Genomic DNA, 17,814 nt, shown 5'->3' with positions numbered 1-17,814 from the left:
AGTTTTGATAATTGTTGGGTCACATCTTTCCAGAATGCCTTAACTGGAGGGCAGTCCCAATACATGTGCATAAATGTCCCTTCGTCCCCATTTGTACATTGGGAGCATTTGGAGTCTTGTTTAAGACCCATTCTGCACAGTCTTATAGGAGTCAAGTATGTCCTGTGAATATAGTTAAGATTGATTTGTTGATGGTCCGGGTTCCTTGATGTAAGTCGGACATTTGCCCAGGCTCCTTGCCAATCAAAGTCATTTTCCAGGTCTGGTATATCCCTCCTCCAGGCAGAGTCTAGTTGGAGGGTTTCATACGAGGACGTTAGTAATTGATGATAAAAATCTGAAACAAAACCTCTCGATGTCTCTCTTTCATAGAAGAATTTGTGGTATCTGTGGTGTTCAATTGGTATGTCTAATGGAACACCGTGAGACTTCAAACATAGCTGTAACTAGGGATGGGTATCGTTAGGATTTTATCGATACTACTACTCTTATCGATACTGCTTAACGGTTCGGTACTTTATCGATACTCTTATCGGTTCTTTTTGATTTAGCAAAAAAATTATTAAGAACAGAATCGACATTGCTTTATTATTCTTTTATATAACTATATTACTGCACATGGCTACTTTTTTTATCAATTAATACAAGCAGTCAGATAAATGAACTATTTTGGGACTTTCTATTTTATTTAGTAGTAGTGGTCCTGAGTTAAGCTGGTCCACCCATCCGATGTAAAGGCTAACTTTGGCACATCTTTAAGCTCTGTGATAACATTGGCCTTTTCAACATTATACCAGGCAGGAATCAGTGTGTTACTGAGGACATTCCTGCAGGGAGGGGTATATTTGCAGTTGAGAGCATTGGTCATCTCCCTACAGTAAAGATTAGAAATGATTGAATTATTGTAAATTTGTGTGGAGTGGTGGGAATAGCTGCTTCAATAATAACTTATAACAACAACAACAACAACAGACAAGTTAGACAACTATGTATACAAAAAAAACGATATACACTGAATGATTAGTTGTTACCTAAAGCCCTTGGACTCCACTGTAGAGAAGGGGTGCAGGCCTTTGACAACAAACTTTGTCACAGCCCTGTGACACTCGTTCACCCTATCCTCTGTCATCATTCCTCTAGCTGCTAGGGAGAAAGGACTTTGGGTGGTGGAGGTAGAGGGAGGATGTGTGGTGGGCTCACTGGCCTGGGAGGACACATTGGTGGCTGACACCTCAGCTTGACGATCTATAAAAAGTTTTTAGATTGTAGTATTTGTAGCTAAACAATTATTTTGTTTATTAGCCTATTTGTAATAATTCGTTATTAGCCTAGGAAACTCCGTATCTTGGCTTACCGGCTGCAGTGGACGTGGATGCAGATGGAACAGTGCGCGCAAGGCAGTCAAATACGGCGCATTTCTGCACACTAATATCGTGTTTTGCCAACATGTTTTGATAGATTGCTCGTATTGCCACCCTTACTGGCAAATGTTTTGTTGCACTTGTGGCAACGTGCGTTGTATATCCATACTTTAGAACGCTTCGCAGTTCGCTCTATCCGCCATCACGACTCAGTGCATGCAGAGGCAGAGCTGTCTGTGTGCAGCGCGCTTCAGCACGGGCGTCGGGGACAGCAAGGAGGAACACTAAGGAGTACCCGTATGTAAAGAAGTACCTGTATGTGTAGCGACTCGCGAGGAGTGTGTGTAATAATGATGACTCGCTGCGGCTCGCTTCTCGTGCAGAGACAGAGAAAGGAGAGATCGTTGGCAACTTTTAAATAATAATAATAATTTCTCTAGAGTATCGATAGCAGTACCGATGACGTCGGAGCTTATAAATACTCCGGTATTTTCTAATATAGTACCGGTTCCCGTTTAAAACCGGGGTCCGGGGGTCATCCCTAGCTGTAACTGTATGTAAAAAAGCCATGTGGACTTGGTGAGATAAAATTTTGTGCGTATTTCTTTATAACTACAAAAACCCTGTTTGTTAAAAACATCCCCTAATGAGTGTATGCCTTGCTCTTCCCATATAGGGAATCTTATAGGTCGTTTTTCAATTAAGAGTGCATTGTTATTGAATAAGGGAGTATGATTGTGCCATTTATGTGGGTTAGGATTTTTTTTTTGTGATTCACGCCATATCCGGATCGCATGAGTAATTATGGGGCAAAATTTCCGTTCACAGTGCTTGATTGGTAGTTTAGTGTATGCTATGTCCTTCAGTCTATGTGGGGCTACTATGTTTTCTTCTAATTTTCTCCAGGATACTAATGCTTGGGGGTCAAACCATGTTGTCAATGGTCTTAATGTGTACGCCTTAAAATATTGGAAAAAATCTGGAAATGCCATGCCACCATCTGCTTTATTTCTCTGTGCGATGGATCTTTTTATACGTGGTGGTTTGTTATTCCAAATAAATTTGTATGTGGAGGAGTGTAATCTTTTCCAGTAACCCTCTGGAGGGGGTAACGGTAGCATTGAACTGAAGAAGTTGATTCTAGGTAGTACATCCATCTTAACTATTGATATCCGTGCTTGTACTGTGTTTTTAAGTTTTGCCCATCTATCAAGGTCGTCTTTGATTTTGTTTTGGATTTTTGTGTAATTGTGCTTCACCGTTTGTCTTATGGTGGGGAATATTTCCACTCCCAAGCATCTAAAATGTTTTACCATCGGTATCTCTCCTGGGAGGGTTATATCTTTTTTTGCAGGGGTGTTAAGTGGAAGGAAAGCCGACTTCGGCCAATTTATCTTAAATCCCGATAAATCACCAAAGTTCTCAATCAACTTGAGCAGATGAGGCAATGTGGTGTTGGGGTTTTGCATGAACAATATTACGTCGTTCGCATATAAACTAATTTTATGTTGTGTGCCCTTGATTTCGATTGGTTCTATGGATTGGGATTGTCTTATATATTGTGCTAAAGGCTCTAATGATAGATTGAATAGTCCGGGACTAAGAGGGCAACCCTGTCTGGCTGAGCGTGATACCGGAAAGATTTTGGAGATGATTGTACCTGTTGTAATCATGGCCGATGGGTCTTTGTATAATACTTTAATCATATCAATGAATCCTTTTCCTAACCCCATCCTTTCTAATACTGCCCATAGATACGACCATTCCAGCCTGTCAAAGGCTTTCATAGCATCCAGGGACAGCATCGCCTTAGGTATGGTGTCTTCCTTGTCGGCATCTAGTACGTGCAGTATTCGTCTTATGTTATCAGTGATCAGGCGGCCTCTTATGAAGCCAGTTTGGTCCGGGTGAACTAAAGACGTCATATGCTTTTGTAATCTGATGGCTAATACCTTAGAGTACAGTTTGATATCGGTTCCGAGGAGGCTTAAAGGTCTATAACTACCGCACTCGTTGGGGTCTTTGTCTTTTTTAAGGAGGACTGTTATGAGTGCAATATTGTCATTCTTATGGAAGTTCCCCTCCTTGACTGAGTATAAGATCATATTTAGTAATAAGGGTCCAATTATGTCCCAACAAGAAAGGTACATTTCTGATGGGATACCGTCTCTTCCAGGAGCCTTACCACTTTGCATTGCGGTTATGGCCTTCTTGAGTTCCTCTAGTGTGATCGGTGTTTCTAACTGTTTAGCGTCATCCTCTGAAAGTTTAGGGAGAATAATTTGATTAAGATATGTGTCCATTTTGTTTTGATCGAAGGTCGATTCTGATTTATATAAGTCGGAGTAGAATTCTTTGAATGTATCGTTTATTTTTACAGGGTCTGTTTCAAGTACTTGTTGTGCTCTAATGGTAGTTATATCTGCAAATTTTGCATTAATTCTCAATCGCATGGCTAATAGGTGACTAGGTTTAGAACCTTGGGAGTACTGCTGTTGTCTTGTGCTGCGTATTTGTATTTCCGATTGTTGTCTGTATATGGCATTGATCTCTATTTTTAGGACGTTAACTTGATTCTCTAGTCGAGTTGAGTTGTTGTATTTTAGAGAATTAAATAATGTTGAGTAAAGCGTTTCCAGCTCAGCCAGTTTTGTGCATTGATTCTTGAGCATTTTGGATGAAAAGCTATCAGTGAAATCTTTGATCATTCCCTTTACCGACATCCATATTATTCTGGGGTCTTGTACCGAGTTTGCATTCTCCCGTTGGAATACTATAAGAGCTTCTTTGAGTTGTGTAATGAATTCCTTGTTATTAAGCAGCATCGAGTTAAATCGCCATCTTGGGGCTCGGGAGGATAGTATACCAAATGTTCCTTTAAGGAGTAAATAACAGTGATCTGATAGTGCGTTGGGTATCATTTCCACTTCATAATTATCAAATCGTCTCTGTGATGCAAAGACATAATCTATTCTGGATAATGTGTTATGTCTCGCAGATCGACAAGAGTACTTTCGGGTCGTGGGATTAAGTAATCGCCATAAGTCATTTACACCTGTAATCTTCGACCAATCCTTTAATGCCTTAGATGAATTCTTTTGTTCGCTGGAAAAGGCGAGGTAAGATTTGTCCATCCTTGGGTTCCAGATGGCATTAAAATCCGCACCTATTATAAATGAGTAATCGGGAATGTCTAACATTGCATTGGTTAGTGTAGTGAAGAAATCCTCTTCGTACAAATTTGGGGCGTATACCGCTACCAACGCTATTTTCCTGTTCTTATGTACAATCTTAGCTATAGTTATCCGACCTTCTACATCAGACCATACTCCCTTTAATACAATATTCAACGTACGTTTAACGACTATGGCTACACCCCGAGTTCTCGTACCAATAGTGACTAATATTATGATATGTGTTGTCCGCTAATTTATCTATGTCTTTCTCTAGAATGTGCGTTTCGCTTAGCAGAGCAATGTCCATATGTTCTTTTTTCATCAGTGTGAGCACGCTTTTGCGTTTGAGTTGGTTATTTATTCCCCCGGTGTTCCATATCATTATATTCAAACTAGCCATAATCTATACATGTTGTATTGTAGTTTTTGGTAATGCTTCTGGAGTGCGAGGCAATAATAGATATACATCCAACTAGTGAGGTCCCGTTGAGAGCCGAGCTTAAAAACATACATATATACAAATAAAAATCCCCTTCCCTCCCCTCCCACCGAGAGTCGTACAGGATTGTGTTCCATGAACACAACCTTTGCGTATGACTCCCTCCCTTGCACCACCGGATATCCCAGAATGATCCAATTATCCTTAACATTCCTATGTATACCATAGGATCTAACACTCTAAATTCTACCATAAGTAGAATGTCGACTGTGGCTTGGCCACTTTCCCGTTAAATAAAAATGTAAAACTAAAGATAAAACTAAAAATAAAGACCAAAAATAAGCTTCAATTATCATGCCCTAATCACTTACATTTTATATGAACTTGTGTAATTTATAGTAACCCATGAATAATATGGAGGTATTGAACTGAAAAGAGAGCCTCAATAAGTCAGAGAAAACAGAAGAAAAAAAACAAGTAAAAGGAAGAGAACATTAACTTAGATCTTAAAAGAGCTTTGCATCTAAAGTATAAATTGGAGAAGTAGTGGAAATATTTCCAATTAATAAAAAGCAGTTTTTAAATACGTATATGCAGCATTTCCCCTGGCCAGGGGTGGGCGATGATCCGTTGTGTAGAATGTTATTCCAGCCGGCCGCTGCTATGATGGTTCTGTGGTTCTGCAGCTAGATGCTGTTGATTATTCCCCCGAAGGGCTTCTGGTAGTATGTCTGGCCACGTATTGCTGTTATTCCAGAATGTTCCCTATATCAAAGAATGCTTTAGATGTTCTAGATTATTCCAATATGTCGTTTTTACAGTGTTCGAATGTTCCAGTATGTTCTGGAGTGTTCCAATTTTGAATCCAATATGTCCGCAATAATAGAATCCCGACGGGGAAAGCATTCAATAACTCTGAGCTCGTAGGTCTCTCTGTCCCAGATCATCGGTTCATTTAAGTTTATACTATATGGTGTCCATGCATAACAGAGATTAAAAGGCCATTTATACACTATCCTGCGTGTTGTGCAGACATGTATTTGGCTGCATCTTCAGGCGAGTTGAGGAAAACCCTTGCTCCTTGTTTATCGACGATGCAAAGTATTGCAGGGTATATTAATAGGGGTCTGTATTTCTCCAGATAGAGTTGAGACATCACCGTCTTGAACTTGGCACGCAGGTCCACTACCTCACGACAATAATCTTCAAAGCAGTGTATTGGTATATCCTTGTATTTCAGATTGCCTTTCATCCTGCGAGTTTCACGAATAATCATTTCTTTTATTCTGACTTGGCGCAGGATAACCAATATCACTCTGGGCTTAACGTTATTGTCATTGGATCGGGTCCCCAATCTGTAGCACTGTTCCACCTCTGGTACTTTAGGAAGGATCTCTGTTCCCAAGATTTTCTGTAATTCTGTGGCAAACTCTTCAGGGTGTGCGCAGCTCACCGACTCGTCCAGACCGACTATACGAATATTCAGCTTGCGTTTTTGATATTCCATCTCGAATATTTTGGCTTTCTGTTCTTCATTGATTCGCTTAAGCTCCATCGTTATATCGCTGAGCTCCGTATTGAGTTCTTTGTAGTTTCCCTTCATCTCAGCAGTTAGGTTAACGTTGATATCATCTACTTCTTTGTCGATTCGAACGAAATTTTGTTGGTGGACTTCCATACCTGTTTCCAGAGCCTCGGTGCGTTTAATATGTGCATCGGCGTCCGCTCTCAGCGCTTCTATTTTGCCTTCGATAGATTCTTTGATAGCATCTACTTTTTGGGTTATTGTCTTCTCCATTTTCTCCATTCTCCGGATGATATGTTCGGTGTCCGCGGAGGTATTTGAAGGGGTTGAACTTGAAGCGGCCACTGTCACGTCAATATTCTCTGCTATTTGCCGCACGAATCCTGCTTCCTTAGGCGGGTCCTCTGCGACTGATTTTGGTCTTGTTGTGTCTTTCCTTGTTGTTGGCATCTCGATTCTTTTGGTCAATATAGTTAGTTGATAATCTCAGTTGATATATGCGTCAAGTTTTAAACGCATTAATGGTTTATAAATATGTTTTTAAAACGAAAAAAAAAATAACGGGTGAGCAGCTGTGTCACATGCGACTTACTCCATTCTAACGCTAAACCGGAATTGTCTCCAAAATCTTGCGCCTCCATTCCAATGAAACGAAAGTAAGCGGCGCCTTCCCGCCTCCATTCCAATGAAACGAAAGTAAGCGGCGCCTCGACTCCACCTCTCTACAACAAGCACGTGGAGATTATCTGTGTTGAAAACAACAAGGACATGTGCAGCAGACATGTCGACGAAGAAGCGAAGCAATGCCGTTTGTTATTTAAGACTATGTCGGACAGATTTGTGTTCATTGTGCTGCTTTTTTAAAGTGTCCCGACCCATATAAAAATATGTCTTAATAAAACGTGCTTAATTAAGTTGAATTCTGCCTTTGTCTCTATCAACTACATATAAATATTTATATAATTGTTTGCTTGATAGACGAAGGTTGCAACATAATTATGTAATGTCATGTCGTTGGCTGTGAGAGCAGCCCCACTGCACCCAGGCAGCGCAGCCGAGTGAAACCTTGTTGGCTGCGTCACAGTCACGAAAGGGGCTACTTAATTAATTAATCCAATCCACTTTATTTATAGAGCACATTTAAAAACAACAAAGTTTACCAAAGTGCTGTACAAGTCCCACAACAAGCTTCGAATTAAAATTGAAGCTCGGCCCCGAAGCTTCGATTGCCAAAAAAAGCTTCGAAGGTGATCCGTTTTCTCCATTTGGAAATATCTTAACATCTTTCTGTGTCCAAAGAGCAGAATATCAAGTGGCTTTGCTTTGACTTCTGAGTCGGTGTTACACATGGCTCATGGTATCAGGTGTTAGTGCTGGGGACATTCCTTGGTTACTGATTTTAGGCTGGTATCAGCCCATTATCTGACACCAGTATCTGCATCATGTCATCTCTAACACAGTATAATTACTGAGCTCTGAACTTTTGAACTCCATGGTAGGGCTGGGCGATTAATCAAGTTTAATCAAGTTACGCTTTTGGCTTCCCACGATCATGAAGACATAGATAATCGAATCATGTTGTAAATGCAGTGCACCCTTCCTTCACAGCTGTGCACTCCGGCACGTTTCTACAGTTGACGTCTTTGGTGACTTGTAGAAGATAGGCAGCCATTGGTTGAGAAGAAAGTTCAAACACATTCAGTCGTTGTCATATGATGTGTATTGTGTCTTTACTAATGGCAGGTGTTCAGTGTTACCCCATGGCCAGGAGGATAGTGTATTGTGTCTTTACTAATGGCAGGTTACTGTTCAGTGTTACCCCATGGCCAGGAGGATAGTGTATTGTGTCTTTACTAATGGCAGGTTACTGTTCAGTGTTACCCCATGGCCAGGAGGATAGTGTATTGTGTCTTTACTAATGGCAGGACCGGTTACTGTTCAGTGTTACCCCATGGCCAGGAGGATAGTGTATTGTGTCTTCACTAATGGCAGGTTACTGTTCAGTGTTACCCCATGGCCAGGAGGATAGTATTGTCCCTCTCTCTACTCATACACAGTGTTAATCAGGCTCTCTTCTTTGGCTCGAGAGCTTGTGTATACAACTGCTCCCACTCACCCAATGACAGCCCTTTCTGCGCTTAAGTAGGACTCTCTGTGAGTGTCAATCGTGTGTGTGTGTGTGTAATTAGTATTCAACTCAGAGAGTGTGTGCAACTGTGTGTGTGTGTGTGTGTGTGTGTGTGTGTGTGTGTGTGTGTGTGTGTGTGTGTGTGTGTGTGTGTGTGTGTGTGTGTGTGTGTGTGTGTGTGTGTGTGTGATTTTCACATGCTGTGCGTGTGCATGTGTGTGATCTTCACATACTGTGTGTGTGTGTGTGCATGCGTGCATGTTTTCTATGTGTGTTGATTAGTATTCAGCCTGGAGAATCTCTCTCTTGCGCCTGTGGAGTTGTTCTGTTGTGATTTTGTGAGGGGTCTGGGGGGTCTTGGGGGGGGGGGGGGTTCGTGGTTATTGTGTGTGTGTCTGTCTCGAGGGGCTTTGAAAGGAACACAAATAGTTGCCATGAGTCCAGGCATGCAGAGCATTCTTCAAAAGCACTCAAAACTCATAGACAACTGGAGATGATTTCAGTGTGGATGCTGTTTCAAGCGCTCTCACAATGGGTATGTGGACACTTGCTTCATCATTACTGCTTTTAAGTAGAAGGCTACAAAGTGATACTAGCGGTCAGGTATGTAGGCCTATATGTTTGTATATGTGTATGTAGATGGAGAAACGCTAGTAGTCCTGACTGTACTCACTGCCTCAAGGTGGCTGGACATTTCTTCACGGCTTCTTGCTTCTGTTCAGTAACGCAAAAGTCCAATTAGCTGTGGACAAACAAGCTGCTCTCCTAAACCGCCTTAGGTGAAACATACTATAGTAGTCTATAATACGTGCAAAGCTTGAATGTCCAAAAAGGGTTCACTTTGCGGGAATTGCTACCATATTTTCATAACTGTTAGCCATGGCCAGCTGAGAGCAAGGACTCTGGTGTAGGTTGGGCATCCTTGACCTTCATGGCTCAATGGACATAAGTCCATTATACATTGTTTGGGCAACAATTAAATGCTATGTATAAGGGACTTTTCACTTATATTTATGAGTATTGTTTATTAATTAATCAAATAAATTGTCCATTACATTTTCTGCCAGTTGTCCATACATACCTGTGTGTGTGTGTGTGTGTGTGTGTGTGTGTGTGTGTGTGTGTGTGTGTGTGTGTGTGTGTGTGTGTGTGTGTGTGTGTGTGTGTGTGTGTGTGTGTGTGTGTGTGTGTGTGTGTGTGTGTGTGTGTGTGTGTGTGTGTGTGTGTGTGTGTGTGTGTGTGTGTGTGTGTGTGTGTGTGTGTGTGTGTGTGTGTGTGTGTGTGCGTGCGTGCGTGCGTGCGTGTGCATTCGGCAGAACAGGTGTATTCCTGCCATTTTGCGTGGGGGGGGTCTGTGTTTCCTGTGTTGACGGCAGGTTCCGTGGCTACAGGGAGAGCCTGCTGGTTTCCTGTTTGGCTAAACCGTGATAGGCTATTGTCTTGAGACAAGCACCAATCAGTTGCTTCCTCTACGCTGCCTCATTATTCTTAATGCAAGTAGATTCAAAATGGCTGCATTTGAAAAAGCCTGGTTTCAGGTATCAACAACACAATATGTGGACAGTAGCAAGTGACCCAAATTCTCATTACATAATAGACTCTGGTAATAGTTCCACCACCTTCTATGAGAAGCACTAATCTTGCTACAATGAGAAGCGTCCCGACTGTAATGAAAGGGACCAGGGGGTCACTGTGGTGGAGAAGTGTCCCGACTGTAATGAAGGGGACCAGGGGGTCACTGTGGTGGAGAAGTGTCCCGACTGTAATGAAGGGGACCAGGGGGTCACTGTGGTGGAGAAGTGTCCCGACTGTAATGAAGGGGACCAGGTCACTGTGGTGGAGAAGTGTCCCGACTGTAATGAAAGGGACCAGGGGGTCACTGTGGTGGAGAAGTGTCCCGACTGTAATGAAGGGGACCAGGGGGTCACTGTGGTGGAGAAGTGTCCCGACTGTAATGAAGGGGACCAGGGGGTCACTGTGGTGGAGAAGTGTCCCGACTGTAATGAAGGGGACCAGGTCACTGTGGTGGAGAAGTGTCCCGACTGTAATGAAAGGGACCAGGGGGTCACTGTGGTGGAGAAGTGTCCCGACTGTAATGAAGGGGACCAGGGGGTCACTGTGGTGGAGAAGTGTCCCGACTGTAATGAAGGGGACCAGGGGGTCACTGTGGTGGAGAAGTGTCCCGACTGTAATGAAGGGGACCAGGGGGTCACTGTGGTGGAGAAGTGTCCCGACTGTAATGAAGGGGACCAGGGGGTCACTGTGGTGGAGAAGTGTCCCGACTGTAATGAAGGGGACCAGGGGGTCACTGTGGTGGAGAAGTGTCCCGACTGTAATGAAGGGGACCAGGGGGTCACTGTGGTGGAGAAGTGTCCCGACTGTAATGAAGGGGACCAGGTCACTGTGGTGGAGAAGTGTCCCGACTGTAATGAAGGGGACCAGGGGGTCACTGTGGTGGAGAAGTGTCCCGACTGTAATGAAGGGGACCAGGGGGTCACTGTGGTGGAGAAGTGTCCCGACTGTAATGAAGGGGACCAGGTCACTGTGGTGGAGAAGTGTCCCGACTGTAATGAAGGGGACCAGGTCACTGTGGCATTGGCTCTCCTATGTGTGAAATTTAAGCTTGTCTTACAAACAAAGGGATTCTTCCACACAACCTCCTGCTGACCTTTCTCCTCCTGTCATAGTGATGTCGTCAAGGGTCCGTGACCTCATAGAGTCACTGATCAGTGAGAATGGAGATGATTGTTGAGATTAACCTCTTCTGATTTACACTGCACACACACACACACACACACACACACACACACAAACACACACACACACACACAAAGATAAGATTATCTATACTATAAGAAATTCCTTTACTGATCGGATCCCCTCCAGGCTAATAGGTGGACAGCATGTAGCAGTGAGCCAGCCAGGTGAAGTGTAGAGATAATGTGTTACTCCAGAGTCCAGGCTAATAGACCGGTTCGCTGTATATGTCAGACTTTGTGCGCGCGCATCACCGGGGCAGAAAGGAATGTAATCCTGGTCAGAACAACGGGGCAGACTACAATATATTTGCATTTGTTAGCCATGCTAGCGATCTAAACAATCAATCCATGCCAAAGCTAGATATGTAAAAGGTGAAAGACTCACACTCACAGCCATGCTGATTTGGCTAAATTACATCCAGCCGTTTTTGTTTGAAACAACTTTTAGTCAGGGGAGTGCCATGGTTTCTCCATAGAGCCCCGTTGTATTCATTTAGCGCAGCAGCTCACGCAGGTCCGACGCAACTTAGTCACGTAACTCAGTTGTTATTGCTGATTGGCTCGAACACGGTATGTTTGTATACAGCGAACAGGTCCATAGGTGGACAGCAGGCAGCAGTGAGCCAGGTGAAGTGTAGAGATAACATGTTACTCCAGGCTAATAGGTGGACAGCATGCAGCAGTGAGCCAGGTGAAGTGTAGAGATAACATGTTACTCCAGGCTAATAGGTGGACAGCATGCAGCAGTGAGCCAGGTGAAGTGTAGAGATAACATGTTACTCCAGGCTAATAGGTGGACAGCATGCAGCAGTGAGCCAGGTGAAGTGTAGAGATAACATGTTACTCCAGGCTAATAGGTGGACAGCATGCAGCAGTGAGCCAGGTGAAGTGTAGAGATAACATGTTACTCCAGGCTAATAGGTGGACAGCATGCAGCAGTGAGCCAGGTGAAGTGTAGCGATAACATGTTACTCCAGGCTAATAGGTGGACAGCAGGCAGCAGTGAGCCAGGTGAAGTGTAGCGATAACAATTCCAGCCAGAACATTTGGCAGAATAAATGGACTTGGTTTCAAAGCGGCATTCCACAGCTCTGATGTGGGAACGTTTTGTGTTTAAGCCGAATGAGAGAGGAGAGCCCATTAATAATGTGAAAAAGCCAGTATGTCAACTGGATGACCATTTCATTCTCCTCCACTGAGCGAAGACTGAGAGGCTCAGTGTTCTGGGTGACGTCTCAGACTCCACCACTCGGGAGGGGATGAGACAGGAGTACAAACTCACGTCATCATCTGCACAGTGGCTGTGGGTCTCTCCCTCAATCATTCTCGCCTCTCTCCTCTCCCCTTATTTAGCTTTTTAAAAGAATCAGCTGTAGACCACTTCATTTTGGGCACTTGTTCACTTGAATGGGTTGAATAGGCAAAAGTCTTCACAATGAATGAGCTGTTTCAGCTCTGAATCACACTGTTCCCTCGACTGATATATATATATTTTTTGACTAAGTAAAGTTACTAGGGGTGGAACGGTTCACAAAATTGACGGTTCGGTTCGTATCACGGTTTTGGGGTAACGGTTTTCGGTTCGATATACCTTGTTTAATTTTTTTTTAAATGTAACACTCCAAAAATGTAAACATGCTTCTCATTTATTAAAAAAATTAACAAAAAAGGTTTACAGCGGTGTGCCTTAAATAATGTTTGGCAGACCGAACTGATATATAGGCTACATTTGTCAAAGTATTAACAAAATAATTAAACCTTTCTATTTTTGTGGCCACATTATAGACAAAGGCCATCAACATGAAGTATGCATATGCTCAACCAGCACTAGACTTTCCTTTATTTAAAATAAACAACAATGTTTAAATTCCCTGATTGTCAGTTCTTAATGGAAAGATTAGTTTTCCGCTTGAAATTAAAGTGCAGTATTTGAAATACAATGAAAGGAATATGGCTGGATTTCTTATCAAAAGGAAAAGTGTCACTGTTATTGAAAATAAATAAATAAACAAACAAATTAGAAGGCCATCAATATAAAATGCTAATATTAGGGATGTCCCGATCGCCTTTTTTTGCTCCCGATCCGATCCCGATCATGTGATTTTAAATATCTATCGATCCGATCGTTTCCGATCCGATCTTTCACATTAGTAATCAATTTTGACGCATTTCTGTCAAACTGGCGGAGCGAGACAAGCCCCTCTGTTGCCTATAGTCCGGGGCGCGAGCGCGGAGGCTTTTGTTATTACATTCACCCTGAGAAATGTGCTTCTGCTTCATATGAGAAATATTAAAAGTTTCAATATATGTTTGCACATTAGTATACATTCAGTGTTCGACTTACGTAATGGTCCATTCTGGTCTGAAACGCAGACAATAATCCTCAGTCACAGCAAATAATTGACGTTATCCTCCAGGTGAAAAGTTAGTCTGAAAACTTCGCCTCCAGCCTGTCCTCCTTGCAAACATTGCAACTGGCTTGACTTTCTATTTTAAAATGCTTAGTTCCAAACCTCTGACATTAAGTCTAGCTGCTCAAGTCAGTGGATATTAACCGTGTTTCGGGAGCGACGTGTTGTTGTGGCAGAACACCGGTCTAAATTAAAGGGAATGTGTTTGTTGCAACGGTGTAAATTAAAGGGAATGTGTTTGTTGTGGACAATTATTCTGCTCTGTGTGACAATAAATACATTAATGATGATATATTCTATGTAATTTAAAACCAAAACTAAGGCCTCTGTATGAGTTTAAGACGTGGACATGGTCATGTTTGTTGAATAATTTTTTTTTTGACTGCCGATTTTTATTATTATTTTTTCCCGATCCCCGATCCTCTGAAAAGCACGTGATCGGCGCCGATCCCGATCACGTGATCGGATCGGAACTAACACACACACACACTGTACTGTTTCAAAACAACACTGCTCTGTTCATTCTATTTTTAAAATACGTACATTGTCTGTCTACATTTATTTAGAGACTAACATTATTTAAATATTGAGTGCAACTGTGGTGGATTAACGTAATTCGGTGAGTTGGAACTATCTATGGGTTGTGGGGTCCGCACGGACAAGTTAGCGTCACGGACCTTCTCAACTATAACTTTACCGGAGTTGAAAACATGCAGTGGAAAAGCGGCAATAGTCCCGGTTGGAGTTAGTAAACACAGTTGTATGTTAGCCTTCTTGGATGTTGAATAAACTCCTATCATTGTCTTTCAACACCCCGCCTCTCAGACTCGCATTTTCTCCACACACACACACACACACACACACACACACACACACACACACACACACACACACACACACACACACACACACACACACACACACACACACACACACACACACACACACACACACACACACACACACACACACACACAGATGGACATTATCTGCTAAAACACACAGACAATATGTAGGATTCACACACCCCAACACTTCCTCTTGCTCTTTCTTTCTCTCTCCTTCTCCCTCCCTCTCGCTCTCCCTCTCTAACAATCTCTCTTTTCATCTCAGTTCGTCAGTTACTCTGTGGTCCTTGTCAGCAGCTGCTAGATGAAGTGTGTGTGTTGTGCTGGCATAACAACTGTCACAAGTTCCGATGAGTCCAGGACTTGATCTTGCGTCCCCAGCGTAACGCTACCCATTACTGGGTCACTGCCCCAGTTTTCCATGAGCGGTTTCTCTATCGCTGGTCTGATTGAAGCGATTCATTCAAAAACACAATACAAACATCATTTGACTTGATGTTAATTTCTCAATATGTCAAAGGAAATGCTGATTATGAAAATTATTATGATTATGAAAACCTCAGACATCGTACTTTTTTAAGCTAAACTCTTAACACTTTCTGCGCCAACAACGAGTTCACTCGTTATTGGCTGCCAGCGGTTGAGTGCCAATAACAAGGAACGACCCAATAATAAAAAAAACTACCCCCCCCCCTTTCATGCATTCATGCTGAAACATAATACCTATTATATATACATTTCATTTGGAAATAGTAGCGTGTCCAGGCAAGAAACGCCAACGCTTATAGTAGAATACACGTGGCGCCCTATAACTCAGCGTTTCATGAATTATCCCGGATCACTCCTAAACTATACTTATATTCACCATGGGATAACGTGCGAACGTATGCATGAAAGAATTATCTCTTTTTTGCATGTTCGACGGAAGAAAGTCAGTGTCAAATGACTATAGTATTGTCTCCATAGCTATAATATAGAATATAGATATAGCTCTACAAACAGGGTGATGCACTCCTATCTTTAAAGCGTGGCATAGCTAGTAGCTACAACGGGACCCGGCTAATCCCTGGTGCTGAATGAGTTAAGATAAAATGTCAGTAACCATTTTGTATCAGATATTCAAACAAAAATCATCAAGCTACTTTACTGGCTCGATCAGTGTTAGTATGTCAACTAGGAGTCACTGGAGGTTGTAGGAGAATCTACTGTACACCATTGAAAGTGAAAACCTGTGTGTGTGTGTGTGGTTGTGTGTGTGGTTGTGTGTGTGTGTGTGTGTGTGTGTGTGTGTGTGTGTGTGTGTGTGTGTGTGTGTGTGTGTGTGTTTACATATTGAAGTGTTTGTGAGAAGAGAAAGTGCACCATGACCCAACTTACAAGCTCTAGTTACCACTGGCCTGATCCTATGACCCAATACACACACACACACACACACACACACACACACACACACACACACACACACACACACACACAGAAAGGCACGTACATGCATACAAAAACATTTGGACGTACTGTATACCCACACACATTTGTGTGCTCAGGCTAAGACCTGTAGTAAACTAGGAACACACACCCCTCTCTCTCTCTCTCTCTCTCTCTCTCTCTCTCTCTCTCTCTCTCTCTCTCTCTCTCTCTCTCTCTCACTCACTCACTCACTCACTCACTCACTCACTCACTCACTCACTCACTCACTCACTCACTCACTCACTCACTCACTCACACTCACACTCACACTCACACTCACACTCACACACACACAAAGGCTAAGAGTGGCATTGAACTGAGTCAACAGTTCCACATTGGTGATGACTGGACAAATTGGCATCCCTCCCTCCCCCCCTCTCTCTCTTTCTTTCTCCCCATCTCTCTTTTTCTCTGCCCTCTCCTCCTCTCTCTCCCTTTCTCTCACCTCCCATTTTTGTCCATCCCTTTCTCTCACTCTCTCTCTCTTGGTCTCTCTCTCTTTTTCTCCAGCTGTGAAGGGAGGGGCAGGGCAAGGGGGCCATGTAGTGGAGGACAGCGGTGAGAGAGAGAGAAAGAGAGAGAGAGAGAGAGAGAGAGAGAGAGAGAGAGAGAGAGAGAGAGAGGGAATGATGGAAGGAGGGAGGGAGAGAGGATGGGTGGAGGGATGGAGAAAGGGCTGGGTCTTACACAGGAAGGGAGGAGTGAAGACAAGGAGGGTGGATGTTTTTGGTTTGTGTGTCTGTCTGTGTGTGTGTGTGTGTGTGTGTGTGTGTGTGTGTGTGTGTGTGTGTGTGTGTGTGAGGGCCCTGCACAGAAGGGGTCTTTGTGTGCGGGGGCTTCTGGAGAAAAGAGCCAACACACGCCCCCCCCCCCCCCCCCCCCCCCCCCCACACACACGCCCTCAGCCTATGACATCACAACCTATCGAGCGGCCGCGTCAGGAATGTGACTGAGAAAGGAGAGGCTTTGTGGAGGAGAGGAAAGAGGAGGGGGAGGAAAAGGCGGGGAGGGAGGAGAGGAAGAGAGACGGAGGCTGAAGAGGGAAAGAGCCTGAGAGCAGCCAGTCACACGCTTCACTATCTCACAACCACAGAACAGAACAGAACAGAACAGAACCCAAGAGGGACAGAACAGATAGAGCTTCTGGAAGGAGATACCGCCTGTGTCACGGATGCTAGGATCTACTGAGACACTACAATGGGATGGACTGGACTATAAAGATTCTACTGTAGGGATTCTACCAAGACTGTAGAGGAGTCTACCTGTCCTGACTGATCTCACTAGGCGTAGTGGTGGTGGACACTGACAAGCTACTGGTGAGTGTTTAATTCTTCACACGGAGACCCGTAGTTATGTCATTTTAATATGATGAATGCATAGTCCATTCAAATCATTCTGAAATCACCTAAAAGTATACAACTTCTGTTGTGTTTAACTTTTAATGTACTTTGAATGTTGCGTCTTAATTTCTTACATTTCTTACGTTTAAAAACGTCACTCGTGTGACATCTTAAAATGGACCGATATGGTTATTTTGCTTGACGGTTTTGTAACTAAAACCCAGATAGCTTTAAAGGAAGTAAAGACTGGGTTTCATGTTTGTTCCATGTGGAAATACCCTGGATCAGTCTTGTCAACCAACAGAAACCCTCTCTCATCTGCCACTAAGCCAGCCGGCCGGCCAGTTAGTCAGCCAGCCA

General features: G+C 43.3%; 1 protein-coding gene across 4 annotated transcripts in view; it reads left to right on the top strand.

Annotated features, from left to right (window-relative positions):
* palm2akap2 (PALM2 and AKAP2 fusion) overlaps positions 1-17,814 on the top strand; it is a 177,212-nt gene that overhangs the window by 119,581 nt on the left and 39,817 nt on the right. The window contains exon 1 of one of the 4 annotated variants that reach the window (XM_084324586.1): positions 17,222-17,430. The exons of the other annotated variants lie outside the window; for them this stretch is intronic. The gene's annotated coding sequence lies outside the window, so the exon portion shown is untranslated. Of the gene's footprint in view, positions 1-17,221; positions 17,431-17,814 lie in introns of those variants that run through there. 4 annotated transcript variants of the gene reach the window in all.

Source organism: Notolepis coatsorum, assembly GCF_963971535.1.
Source record: "Notolepis coatsorum genome assembly, chromosome: 11".
NCBI classification, from domain to species: Eukaryota; Metazoa; Chordata; class Actinopteri; order Aulopiformes; family Paralepididae; genus Notolepis; species Notolepis coatsorum.
Note: the sequence above shows the minus strand (reverse complement) of the source record. Positions and strands in the feature narration are given on the sequence as shown.